Source organism: Humulus lupulus, chromosome 8, assembly GCF_963169125.1.
Source record: "Humulus lupulus chromosome 8, drHumLupu1.1, whole genome shotgun sequence".
Lineage (NCBI taxonomy): Eukaryota > Viridiplantae > Streptophyta > Magnoliopsida > Rosales > Cannabaceae > Humulus > Humulus lupulus.
This window is the reverse complement of record NC_084800.1, coordinates 125,006,644-125,019,940: the sequence shown is the minus strand read 5'-3', so window position 1 is coordinate 125,019,940 and position 13,297 is coordinate 125,006,644.

The window sequence follows — 13,297 nt, the reverse complement described above, 5'->3', positions numbered from 1 at the left end:
TCGAACGACCCAATTCTCAATGCGATAGCCGATGGCCCCTTATTCAACTCGATGGCAGAAAATCGGTTTAAATCATATATTATCAAATGGTTTAAAGATAATAAGCATACCAATCAAGAGCTCTATGTGCATATACCAATTTTCTTACCTCTGGTCCTTAACGAGACACGTATCATGACCCCGAGCATAACCCATTTCCTCTTGAACCAATAGGTAACCCTAGTCACAACCATAACAATGAATAACCATCAATAACAAGCGAATAAAGGCTTTCAGACCAAGTCCTAGCCTTCGGGACTTCGAATTCTACTAAACTGTATAGTAGAGTCCTTCGCAAGCCCTTAAATTTGAGTTCCTGCAACTCAAAACGACAGTGGCCACTTTGCCCAATTTGAGCCATGACCTGGCCCTAAAAGAGCTGCGGTGCGCCTCTAGACAGAGAGCCTCGAGACACAAAGGCACAGGGCACGAGCCGCGGCGCAGCCTACCCGGCGCTACGACATCAACTGGTTCAAAAGAACCCCAGCGCCTCTAAGTTCATGCAGGTCGCGGCGCCCCAAGAACAACGCCGCGGGGAGACCTTGAGCACACATAATTCTAGCGTTTTCCAGATTTTTGAACCCCCCAAAATCGTCCCAAAATAGATTTTAATACAATTCCACCACATAAATGGTCTTAGCAACTCACAAACATCAAAACCCATCTTTTAAACTTAACAAATCATCAGCCAAACTCAAAATTCAAAGAAAACTCAAAAACTAAAAACTTAGAATATAAAACTTTAAATTACCTCTGATAAAACATTTTCCCAGCTTAAAGTTATGCTTAAACTTCTAATAATACAACCCATGTGTTGACCGCGTTTTTGGCCAACGACGTGAGAACGTCAAAAACGATAAAACCTTCAAGAGAAAATAAATGACACAGATGATTTTTATAGTGGTTCAGCCCCAATGTGATGGTAATATCCTAATCCACTTAGAGTTGTGATTATAGATCTGCACTCAAGATCAGATGAACCTGAGTCAACTGAGTTTCTTCAGTGCAGATTACAAGAATACAAGAATTCTCTCAAATACAAGTACTCTCTCTCTCTAGAAAATTCGGATCAAAAGTTCAAAAATCCAAAAGTCTCCTTTATGATGCCATAAGCCTTGTATTTATAGGCTCAGGATCGTACATATGATACCCCCCATAATCGGGATATTTTATTATTCTCATTATATTAAAATTACAATAATATTCAAAATATAACAATACACTAAATTTGTGGGATAAATTGAGAGATTCCCGCGTATGCCAAGACCGATTCTTGTTGAAGCTATTTTTGGGAATCTTGACGTAGTCCTGCTCTATCTAGTCGATCCGTATCACATTCAGTCTGGTCGGCCAAACCTTCACTGGGCAGACACGCACTTAACTGGGCAGATATGCACTTGACTGGGCAGACATGCACTTGGCTGGGCAGACAGGTCATGACTGGTCGGACATGGTCATGACTGGTCGGACATGGTCATGACTGGGCAAACAAGGTCATGCCTGGACAGACAAGGTCATGCCTGGGCAGACAAGGTTATGCCTGGGCAGACAATCATATGACTGGTCGGACAAGGTCATGCCTGGTCGGTCATGACACTTGACTGGCCAGTCAAAATTCTTCATTGGTCTACCGGGTCACTCCTAAGCCAGATCACTTTATCACAACTCTGAGGAGCCAATATATTTATTGACTATTAATGTGTCGTTTACGGACCATGCAATGCCACTTGCCACCTCTATTGCCACGCATCGATCTCCAATTTTTGGGGATAACATTTGCCCCCCAAGTTTATTATACGATTTTCTCGTATGATAAACTTTTCTTCTAGCAACATGTTCTTGAGGTCATTCAAAAGCTCCTATCCGGTCGATAGCTTTCACGTAAACCCACGACTGCACTTGCCTTTTAATTTCTTCAAATTCTATTTTTTGATCTTATGGTTGTGTGTTTTGGGTGAAAAAATGTGTTTGTGCTAGGGATTTTAGGGCCTTGATTTTTTCGGCTTATGATTTGGGTTGTGGTAAGGGACATGGCCGATTGGCCATTGTTATTTCTTTTGTAAAAATTATGGTCCCGATCGGACCACACAACAGCCCTTCGGTCCCAAGATGCATCCGACCGGATGCTGGTTATGGCACGAACTAGATCCTTTGGATGCTTGAGCTGCTCAGACTAGACCCCACGGAACCCTCGGGCACGCCTCCTCGGACACCAGGTGTCCGATCGGACACCACACCACTCCTCGGGTGTCTTGGAATTTCTTGGCTCCTCGGACCAAGCATGGCATGCCTTACGCACTTGGCGCGCCACTTGGACCAAAAAATTTTCTTGGCTCCTCGGACCAAGCATGGCATGCCTTAGGCACTTGGCGCGCCACTTGGACCAACAAATTTTCTTTGTCCAAAACTTTTAATTCACGCTCACCCTAGGGACCTTAAGCACTTTTTAGGCACCTTAGGCACAAAATTTATTTTTTCTCCATACATACTATATTTTCATTACTTGGATAAATTTTTTCTAAGTAGAAAAATAAATTTTGCTCTTGTTGAATTTTATCTGTATGGTTACTCACCTCCCCATTTTTTATTTTTTGTAGATGAACCGCTTTGACTGTAGGGGAGGTGACAACCACACGAATTCTGATACGTCCATCCCGCAATCGAGCGATACTCCTCCAAGTAGCGCCTCTTCGTTGTTAGTCATGCTCAACAATAGAGTTTCCTACTCGACCAGTGATACATGCTCAGCTGACCAGGGAAGTTGTATCCCTCCCGACCGGGAAAACGTTGCACCTGATCAGCTAGACTTTGTACCTTGCCAGTAGTTTACTCTTTTTTGTTGTGAAGAAAATTGTTGCTTAGCAACTTTGATATTTTTCTCGTACAACCGAGCTGTTGGCATTTATACTTTACTTTTCTTTGTTAACTTAAAACATTCTAAGTCTTTTTAGACTTAAAAAGCTATAAGTTTTTTGTGAATAGTAAAGTCACTCTGATGTATGCCTTATATTTTCGCATGAGTACTTAGTTTTCTAACTTAGAAATTCTAGACATTTCATAAGTCCATACTAAGTATACTTTCTCACACTCTTATTGCTCTAACATTTTATGAGCATAATGTTTATTGTCACATGAATATCTGCTCCTAACTTGAAATTTTAAAAAAATTCCAAGTTACTTAAGCTTTGTCAAACAAGTTAGCTTAATGGCCTTTTTGGACTTCGAAAATTTACAAGTCAGCCTAAAAACAGATATATTAACTCGTGCTCTTATTGCCTATGTTAAATTATATACCAGCATACCCCATGTGCCCCCCAGGTGATCGAGGGTTGAAAGATCCTTCGTCACTCGCTATTTGACCGAATTTGTTCGAGCAGTCAATTACTAGTGAAACACATAGAATATGTGGAAAATATTCGAGCAGTTGAACACTGCTTGAACGTATCGACCAGTTGAGCACTGTCCGATTTTACCGACTAGTTGAACACTGCTCGGATAACTAACACACATGCATATTTGTAGCAAGAATCGACCACGCTGCGCGCAGTCTCTTTTATTACTCGTAAATTAAAAGGGACAAAACATGTCTAACAACGAGTCTTAAACAACCAAAATTGTTCAAAAATAAAATGACTGGTTAGCAAATAACCAGCTCATAAACCAAACTTAAATAACAAGTCAAACAACTCGAAATCAAGCTACCACTCTGAAAGTGGTATTTAGAAATAATATATCCTCCGATGCTCGCCACTCCAGTGGTTTCTGATCCTAGCACTCCCGCTCAGCATACTTCTCCTTTGCTTCGTTGCTTTCCTCAGCCAAGTGTGGACCTCCACATATAGTGTCTAAGGTAAAGTCCACAGGTCCGGGCTGCATGGGTGGAGATCTTTGTCGCTTGAAACCAGGATTTCTGCTGCCTCCTTCTCCCTGGGGTGTCTCTGCCCGATACTTCCTCAACTTGCTCGACCGGAGAAGAAATTCTATCTCATCCTTGAGGTGATTGCATTCATTCGTGTCATGACCATAATCTCCATGGAAACGACAAAACTTATTCATGTCTCTCTTCCTCATCTCTTTCCTGATGGGAGGAGGTTTCTTGTAGGGAACCTCTTCATGACTAGCAAGATATATTTCTGCTCGGCTAGCCGAGAGAGTGGTGTAGTTAGTGAATTGAGGCTCATACTTGGTTGGATTTTCACTTGAATTCAACTTTGCTTTCTTTTCCTCATGGTGGTCAGACTCGTTATTTCCACGTTTCCTTCCACCAGAGTCAATTGATCCGCCCGGATTGTTTATGCCATTCTCCTCCTTCTTTATTGCATCATCCAATTTCATATACTTGTCCGCTCGGTCAAGAAATTGTTGAAGTGTTGAAATTGGATTTCTATGTATACTGTCCCACAAAGGGCTCCGATAAGTTATCCCAGCAGATATGGCAACCATCTTCCCCTCGTCTCCTACAGCAGTTGCTCTATTGACTTCTCTCATGAATCTCTGTATATAGCTCTTTAGAGACTCATCTTTTCCTTGTTTGATATCTGCCAAGTGGTTGGCATAAACTGGTGGAGTCCGGGCAGTGTAGAATTGTCTACAAAACTCCTTCCTGAATGCTTCCCAAGAGGTAATGAAGTTTGGCTTAAACTTCCAATACCATTCCTGGGCAGTATCCGTCAATGTAGTCGGGAAAACTCTACACCGATAATCGTCACTTACTCCGAGCAATTCCATCTGGTCCTCGAACTTCCCAATATGTCTGATGGGATCTGCCTTTTCTGTATATGCTGGCAGAACCGGTTCTTTATATTTTGCCGGTGGCTGGGCTGCTCTAATCCGGGCACAAAATGGGCTGCCACTTCGGTGGTCTATCGCATCTATCTCGGAAGGTCGTTTTGACAAACTTTGCACTGCAGCTGTTAGCATGTCAAGCTGGGCTTGGATGGCTGGTGCAACTGATGAGGTTCCAAGGCTTTGACCGCCTGGTCGGGCATTACCATCTGGTGCGCCACCGTCAAGTATTTCTACTTGACTGGCAGGGCGGTCCAAATTTTGCCCTTCGACCGGGACGGTCCTCCTCTTGTTGGTGATAACGCCCCTCAGATCCTTCCGGGAAGCATGCTCTCCTGCCCGATCAAACACTGTACTTTTCGATTTTTCAGAGGGCTTACTACGCGGGACTTGCTCTCTCCCACTACGTTGCTGGCCGGGGTGCAGTGGAGGCCTTTCGGTACGCCCCGGGCAGTCTTTTCCTCCTTGTTGGTCATTGCCCTCCTTTTCCTTTGACTGATCGGTGTGATGACTATCAGCCTCATCACGACCGTGCCCATCTTTGAATTGTGAAGTCCTCTTCTCTCGAGGAGTCTTGGTCTGATCCTGCCTGGGTGGAGTCTTTTTACTGCCCGACCGGTGACTCCCTGATCTAGAAGTCTCTGATTGGTGGCTCCTGGAGGGGGTTCTAGAGTGCTCCCTTTGCGTCGAGGCAGTTCTGGATTGGTCCCCATCATCTTCCCGACCAGGGGGGTTACTTCTGCTTCTGCCCGGTCCTCGAGAATCGGCTCTGTCAGTGGTCCTTCGACCAACATTATTATTTCTTACTCCCTGGGTGGCTGCTTGTTCTACGGCTTGAGCATTGGCTTGGGCCAATTGGGTAGCCGCTTCTAGAGCAAGTGCTGCTTCACGATGTCTCCAGTTGACCTCCTCATGTTGTTGTCTGAGCTCTTCGCTTCTGGCCTCCATATCGCGCCTTTGCTGCTCTAACGCGGCTTTCTACCTGGCCATCTCTTCAGCGAACGCCTCCTGTCTGGCATGGAATTGTACCATCTCCTCTTGGAAGGCCCCCATGGCTTCCTGGAGTTCTTCGACTTCTGGAGTCACGTCCTCGAGCATGACCCTAGGCTCAGTCTCATGGTCTTATGGGCTAGGACCTTCTGATCTAGCAGGCTCTTTAGAGGAGCCTGTCTTCTTGGAGGCTGCATTGGTGCTCTTAGGCGCCATAATACTTCAGGGATCATCTGTCTTTCTCTTCAGGCTCTCAATGAAAGCACCAAAATGTTGACCGCGTTTTTGGCCAACGACGTGAGAACGTCAAAAACGATAAAACCTTCAAGAGAAAATAAACGACACACACGATTTTTATAGTGGTTCAGCCCCAATGTGATGGTAATAGCCTAATCCACTTAGAGTTGTGATTATAGATCTGCACTCAAGATCAGATGAACCTGAGTCAACTGAGTTTCTTCAGTGCAGATTACAAGAATACAAGAATTCTCTCAAATACAAGTATTCTCTCTCTCTAGAAAATTCGGATCAAAAATCCAAAAGTCCCCTTTATGATGCCATAAGCCTTGTATTTATAGGCTCAGGATCGTACAGATGATATCCCCCATAATCGGGATATTTTATTATTCTCATTATATTAAAATTACAATAATATTCAAAATATAACAATACACTAAATTTGTGGGATAAATTGAGAGATTCCCGCGTATGCCAAGACCGATTCTTGTTGAAGCCGTTTTTAGGAATCTTGATGTAGTCCTACTCTATCTAGTCGATTTGTATCACATTCAATCTGGTCGGCCAAACCTTCACTGGGCAGACATGCACTTGGCTGGGCAGACATGCACTTGACTGGGCATACATGCACTTGGCTGGGCAGACATGCACTTGGCTGGGCAGACATGCACTTGACTGGGCAGACATGCACTTGGCTGGGCAGACAGGCCATGACTGGTCGGACATGGTCACGACTGGTCGGACATGGTCATGACTGGGCAGACAAGGTCATGCCTGGGCAGACAAGGTTATGCCTGGGCAGACAATCATATAACTGGTCGGACAAGGTCATGCCTGGTCGGTCATGACACTTGACTAGCCAGTCAAAATTCTTCATTGGTCTACCGAGTCACTCCTAAGCCAGATCACTTTATCACAACTCTGAGGAGCCAATATATTTATTGACTATTAATGTGTCGTTGACGGACCATGCACTGCCACTTGCCACCTCTATTGCCACGTCATCGATCTCCAATTTTTGGGGATAACACCATGCAATTCACATAATCACATAATTAATCAATTAAAATCACATAATAGTCCAATATTGCCCTTCTGGCACCCTAATCAAGGCACTAAGTCTTATTAGAAATTTTGGGACGTTACAATAGCTCTCTGGAATTATCAAGTCTTTGGTGTATTTTCTAGCCAAGTGCTTTGTGGATAGAAAATTAGTTGTCATACAAGTGAGCACTAGACTTTTATTTATAGAGTTTTGAGACATCTTTTGAATTTCAAACACCACCAACCCCCTTTGATGTTAACAATGCTTAATTAGGTTTTTATGGAATTAAAGGGAAGATTTGGGATTTACTAGAAGTATTCCACACGTTCAAATTGATGAAAATACAAATGAGATTTAGCTGTCAGCCTCCTAGGCTGCGACCTAGAGGCTCTGTCTCCCAGGCCGCAGTCTGAGGCACTTTGTAGCCTCCAAATTTTGTATTTTGCTACAAAAATGACCCAACTCATTCTCCTTTGATTTTGTAACTTCCATACACCCAATGGGAGGCAAAATCACATAACCAACAACTATTCAACATAATAGCACATGAAATTCAATTTAGAAATGTGTAACTCTTATTTTACGCATTAATAGGTGATATTGTGGAGGTTACAAAGGGTTATTGATTTTGTAAGATGTGTAACTCCCAAAAGTATGTTACAAATTTGGACACACACATTTGTCCCACTTATTTGTAACTCTAAAATTATATTACAAAATGTGACAAACTCATTTTGTCACATTTATTTAATCTAACATTGTATTATTATAAATAATTTAACAGAAATGACATTATAGAGTGAAAAAGAAAAGCTAGGAAAATTTAAATATTAATATTAGTGGCTTTTTTTGTTTAAAAAAAATTAAATTAAATGATTGTTTGGGTCAAAATCTTCCTAAATCAATAACTTTCTAAAATAAGATCGGTCATCTTCTTCAAATTGAGGATTGTTGATGTAGCCTTGGAATGCACATTTAGTTGACTTAATTAACTTGGTGAATGTGTTCGTCAACAAAATTGAAAGAGTGAACAAAACGGGGAGTACCTGAAAAAATGTTATCCAATGCTTAAGTCAGTCTAAAATTTGCTCTCTAATTCCATAATCAAGAAATGTAAAAAGAAATCCAAGGTCCCCCAAAATGAGACTCAATCAAGAAATATTGAACATCTTGAGAGATTAAAAAATTTGGGAGACCTTGGTCAAACATTAACCACTTCATTAAAAATGTGTTAAGGTTGTACACGGGATCCTAGAAAGAGTTTACAACGGATACATATCCAAAATAAATACAGAAGGCCGGCCTAGGAGGAAAAATTAGGGTTCAACGCTAGTTCCAGCAAGTAATCTCGGTCGAGGCGGTCAAGCAGGCCCCACGTGTACACTTCGCTCTTGAAGCTCTCCAACTCATGGCTGGTTCAACTTCTCTTTGCCCTTACTTTCATCACGTAGCACCCGTGAGCCAAGGCTCAGCAAGAAAATATAAATATGCTCATAAACAGTTATTCAACTAACTATAGAATCATAAATAACATGCTTAGTAGTAATAACCAATGCTTAGGCATGCATTCAATCTAAATAAGTGGCTATACTGCCACCCTGGGCTGTTTCCCTATTCCTTATTAACTAGCCTTAGAGCTAGTCAAGTGTACTTCGCGCTTTATATTCCAGGCAGCTATAGAGTCTTACAAGCATATATCACGCTTCTGGATTGGCATAACCACATCGACCTGCATTCCACACGCTATTACTGTCATCGACTTATAAGTCGAGCTTTTCAACCAAATATAACAGATAAACATACATCACTTAACACAGATATGCACAACGCAGTATGTTCCAAGTGGCTATAGAGCTGTGCAAGAGTATATCACGCTTCCGGGTTGGCCCAGCCATAACGGCCTGCATTCTGCACGCTATTGTCGACCACGACTTATAATCCAAACTTCTATATTGGACCAACCACAATGGCTTGCATTCCACATGCTAAGCATACCTCAAGCTTTATATTACAGGCAGTCATTGGCCCAGACATAAGTCCAAAAGTTCATTTCTCCCTATCTTTAAAAACTAAAAGACTGTCAAGTTTAGGAAATAACTCTTTTTGAGATTGTAAAAACTCAGATTTTAATAAATAAAATAATATCTAATTTAAAGTTGTGGGACCCACTTTAAGTGAAAACCAAGACTTCTTCTTTCCCTCTCTCTCCCGGACACACTATTTCTCTCTTTCTTTTCTTCTATATTTCCTTCTCTCTTTCTCTGTTCGAAAAGCCACGACAAACACTAGACCCAACAACCGTCAAACCTATTTCTGACACATGTTGGAGTTGTAGCATCCCTGACCGAAGACAACAACAACCCTAAAGTTTGGTGGCAATTGGAGCTAAGGCGCGCTCGTATGGAATCTCCGAAGTTTCACTGTCAAAAATTTGAGGTGACATTCCGGCCAACTCCGACCTCTGTTTTACGAGTGGTTTATACTGTTGGAATGAAATTCATGAGAGGAACATTTCCCACTAAACTGTTTTGGTCAACTCGCCACTTTTATCCGGCCAGATTTTTTAATCTCTGATCCTTTGGAAGCATTTTTCGGTGACATTATTGGTATTTTGGGAAAATGGGTTGTACTTCCATGATGTAGTCATCAAAAGGATTATTTTGATATATAGAAATTCAATTTCTGACATTGTTGACGAAGCACCACCACTGCCACCGTGAACTGCCACTGTGTGCGGCTGAGGACAAAGTGACTTTAAGGTGGACTATGCTACTTGGGACCTAGGAATTGGGGGCTTATGAGTGTCTCTTTGGACAAAGTATAATGATCCTAAGGAGTTAGGGACACAACTTAGTTATTGGACTTGTTTGTATCAAATAACATTAGACATATTCAAATTTTTTATTTATAAAATGTTTGAATAATTGAGAACTTAATCTTCATGCTTTTCTGAATTTTTCTAAGAGCACTGAGTTCCAAATATATTTTTGTATACTTATCTATGAAGGTTATGATTTTTTGGGTTTTATTCATATACAGACGTTATGCTGCCCAATTTTCCAAAATAAAGGGAATGTGTTCTTTTGTTATTCTATTTGCCTGCATTTGGTTATACTGATGAGAGCCATATTGATTATGATTTGTGCATATTTTTGTTTCACGACCTAGTCTCTATGTCAGGATAGGTAGGTCATCAGGTGTTCACTCATCCGTAGGTGTAAAGACATAGGACCTGTACAAAATGTGATATGAGCCACTCCTTATGGTGGTTATGAGGCATGACTACCCAGTTTAGGATGTCATTTTTCTATGATGGGTATCGTGAACTAAGGATCTAGTGGATGGTGTGATGTGCATGTGTATTTTGTCTCTTGTGATTAGTGGTGGTTTCTCTTATGAACTAGGGCTTGGGTCATGACAGAAAAATGGTATAAAAGCATCAGGTTTAAATATCTCGGAGTGTGTCACCAAATAGATAAAATTTACTTTAAAATAAATTATTTTGATGTAAAAGGGCATATGTATATAGAAAACATCCATTCCTCACTAACTATTTAGCTTTTGATTCTTAGACCTAAGATAATGCCTCTGAAATGAAGGACAACAAGGAGAAAGCCTGCAACTGATGTCCCTGAGGCTGAGGTTCCCCCTCTGCCAGCTGCATTCTCTATGAACGTCATTCTTGAGGCTTTAAGAGGCATTCCCGCCCAACAGATGGATCTAGCTACTTGACAGAGCCATTATTTCCAGATTTTTCATCAGGTCCAATTGCCTGAGTTTGAAGATGGACAAGAACCTATGATGGTTGAAAGGTGGTTGAGGCAGATAAAGAGAAACTTCAACACCATGGGAACACCTGAAGAGTATCATGTGACTTCTGTTGTATCTAAGTTGGAAGGCAGTGCGACTAATTGGTGGGAATTTTTGAGTAGGACCATTGAAACTTAGGGGATGACTTGGAGAGACTTTGAAAGGGTTTTCAGGGAACAATATTTTAAACCATCTCACTAGAGGACCTTAATTGGATCATTTTATTGCTTAAGGCAAGGAGATATGACAGTGAATGAATTCTACATGAAGTTTATAGAGTTATCTTCCTATGCTTATGTTGGTGCATTCGATCAACCTCTTCTAATTGAGCAGTTCATGCGTCACTTGAATCATTTGATACTTGGTCCAATTTCCCCTATGACACTTGCTAAACTAAGTGAGTTTTAAACGTGCAATTAATTCGCTAGTCGAGGTTTTAGGTTAAAAGTGTAGCTAAACTATAATACAAGTCATATAATTTGAAAATGTAATCATTCATTGAAATTATAAAACGTTATACATTTGGGATCCCAAAATTACTGTTTAGAAATATTTACAGTTCAAAAATATGATTAAAGTCGACTAAAAGACAAAATCCAGATTGAGACACAACATCTCCCAAAAATACCCCTGATCGTGGCAGCCAGGCAGGCAAAACATGTACATGTTGCTTCAAACTCTCCGTACTCATGGTTGGTCGACCTTTCCCTTGCCCTTACCTACACCATAGAGCACCCGTGAGCTGAAGCCCAGCAAGAAAACTCAACACAAACAATCAACATATGCATAGCTATCAATTAGCATACAACCAGGCAGCCAACAGGCTAAACACATAGCGGCCATGCCATCCCAGGTGCTTTACCAGTCCTTGGGTTCGCAGTCTACTCCATGAGGATGTCTCAAGCATCCGAGGAGGGTCTCACCCTAGTGACTTGCACTCCGTGTGCTCAACGCTGCTCCCGACCCTTGTCGTACTTGGCCTTGCACTCCATGTGCTTGATGTCGTTCCCGACCCCTTGCCGTACCCGGCTTCCTGCCGTTCTTGGCCTTCACCGTTCATTCACAAATATGCAACACACAACATATATTCAACAAATACTTAAACAAATACAAACATAAACAATATGGCTACGCCCTGCATCCCAATCACATAGGGTCGTGCCCTGCAATACAAACTATAGGGCCACACTGTAATGCCCCAAAATCTCTAATAAGGTTTAGGACCTTGATTAGGAGGCCGGGAGGGCCATAATTGATTTATTATAGTATTAAATAATTATATTCATTTTTATGTGAATTATATTATGATATGATGATAAATGCATGCATATGGGTCCATTTTTAATTATAAGGGAATTTTGGTAATTTGGCTCGTTGAGGGCGTAATTGTGCATTTTCATGCATGTGAGTGAATTATGAATAATACCACATTATATGTGGATTTTTTCAAGCCATTCGGCATGAGACGATCTTTGAATGCAAGTTATCGGTCAGGTCATAACGGGGTTAGTTTCGGGGCTCAGGGTGAGCTCGAGGTAATTTGGTGATTAGAACATTGCCGGGAATTAAAGTGTAATGGGATGTGATTTATTAGCATTTGAGAATATTGAGAGTAATGGAAATTGGAGGACTTTAATTATGATTAGCGGGATTAGATGGGAAAAGACAATTTTACCCTTGGGGCCTATTAAGGAAAGAAGATGAGCCTAGGGGCATTTTGGTCTTTTGGACCTAAAGGATATATATAAACTAAGAGGGTTGTAAAAATAGAGCATTTCTTCTTCCTCTCCCATTCATCTTCTTCTCCTCATTTCTCTTTGGATTTTGAAGCTCAAGTTGAGGGTTCAAGCTTGGAAGTTGATGCTTGAGGTTCTAGGCTTGTGTTCAGCCATTGAAGAGGGTTTAATCTTGAGCTTAAGGTAAGATTCAGGCATGAATTTCCTAGTTCCTTACTCTGTTTTTGGTGTTAGTTTTGAGGTTGAATTTTTTATCATAGGAATGGGAATTTGATGAGGTTTTGATTCGTTTAAACCTTAAGTTTTGTTGGTTATATGATAGACAAGTTGTGGTAACAGTTGAGACCTTTGCTTTGTGATGTTGGAAGTGTTTTAGTGAGGTTTTGAATTGAGTTCGAAGAGGAAAAATAGGGGTTTTTGGCTGGGTTTCAGGTGAGGCTGCGGCTCTGTTCTAGAGCACCACGGCCCAAGCTTGATGAAGAAGCAGATGGGTGCAAGAAGGTCGTTGGGCCGCGACATGGGAAAGGTAGGATCGCGGCCTGTGTTGGGGATTGAAGGGTGGCTGCTTCTATTTGGGAGGCGGGCCGCATCATGGTGGATGTAGGGCTGTGACCCTTAGTGGAATTTTTGGCCATAAATGTGTTTTGATCATGGG